This window comes from Acomys russatus, chromosome 27, assembly GCF_903995435.1.
Source record: "Acomys russatus chromosome 27, mAcoRus1.1, whole genome shotgun sequence".
Lineage (NCBI taxonomy): Eukaryota > Metazoa > Chordata > Mammalia > Rodentia > Muridae > Acomys > Acomys russatus.
This window is the reverse complement of record NC_067163.1, coordinates 51,648,508-51,649,865: the sequence shown is the minus strand read 5'-3', so window position 1 is coordinate 51,649,865 and position 1,358 is coordinate 51,648,508. Positions and strand designations below refer to the sequence as shown.

General features: G+C 46.9%; 1 pseudogene; it reads right to left on the bottom strand.

The window, feature by feature from the left end:
* Window positions 1–472: 472 nt before the first annotated feature.
* On the bottom strand, window positions 473–1,113 carry LOC127210134 (MORF4 family-associated protein 1-like; annotated as a pseudogene).
* Window positions 1,114–1,358: the final 245 nt, after the last annotated feature.

Here is a 1,358-nt window from a genome sequence, read left to right as displayed (position 1 = left end):
GTTCCATTTCATTTAGAAATGAATTAGGCTGTCCAAACAAACTCACCAGACAGGTTACAATAGATAGTGTAGCACATAAAATTTAAAATTTGCATAAAATATATCTCTCCTGCTTTGGTCTTACACAGAAATTAAAGTCCCCCAATAGAAACAATATTATCCTCTAACCCTTCTCCCAGGTCATCAGTCCTAGCCATGTAAGGCCCATTGCAGTCCCAGATGAAGGCTGGTCACTTCTTTTGCCATTGCAGCATGGGGTCATCTTCTACAAGTAATGCAGCTCCTTCAGAACTTCCAGAGCCGGTGAGCTCCAACTTGGAGTCTCAAGTGTAACAGGGACTCAAAGTTCCAGGGAACTATCAGGTCACCCAAGAAAGAGCAAAGCACCTCAAAATCCAAAAACAACCACCAAAGCCCAGGAACAAACGTTATTTGACTGCCACAAGGGCTTACAATCTAGGCCTTAATTCCCTTATGTGATTGCATTTTCCAAATCAAAGTTATTTCCCCTAAACAAACAAAAAAAAGGAACCACTGAATAATCAAAAACTCATATCGAGGTCACCAACCGCAGACTGTAGCAGGAACGTAGTGTCAGTGAGAATTGAGTGAACACTGAGGAAGAAAAGAAAAAAGAAAAAAAGGGGGGGGGGAAGGAAAACAAAAGGGTCTCTGGTTTTAGCTTCTCCAGAGTGTCCTATCAGCCAAGGGTCAACACTCAACCGGAATCCACGGCCCGCTCGTGACGATTCGCTCTTCTCTATTTGCCGTGCAAGCTGCGCCAGCATCTCGGCCATCTTCACCATCTCCTGCGCCTTTTCTGCCCTGGGGCCACAAGGCCCCGCACCACCCGCGCAGAGGTGCAGGGGGTTGAGTACGCTCTCTTCAGAGGCCCCCACCTGCATCTTGATCTGGATCAGCGTACTGTCCATCTCCCACAGCTTGTCCCAGTTGCACACAGGTGCGTGCCTGTGCTCACTTGTCAGCGATGCAATGTCCTTGCGCATCTCCTGGATGACGGGCAGCAGAAACTGCTGGAAGTCTTTCTTTCTCAGGCTCCAGCACCTCCATCTCCTTGGGCTCCGCCAGATCCACCACGTACAGGGGCCGCATCTCTGCCACTGTGTGTGTCTGCGGGAAACTCTGTGACTGAGCTCGGGCAGAGTCCTCAAAACTTCTGCCACTGCTCAACTTTACTCTTCGGAGAAGCCACGGAGACATGGTGGAAATGTTGCCTTTTTCCTTTTTAAGTTTCTTTCTCTATATTTTCTCTCTCTGTTTTACTTAATATCATTTTCTACCTACATTATTTTCCCATCTCAATTTATTGTGTGCTTAGTGCATTTTTATGGAGTTTT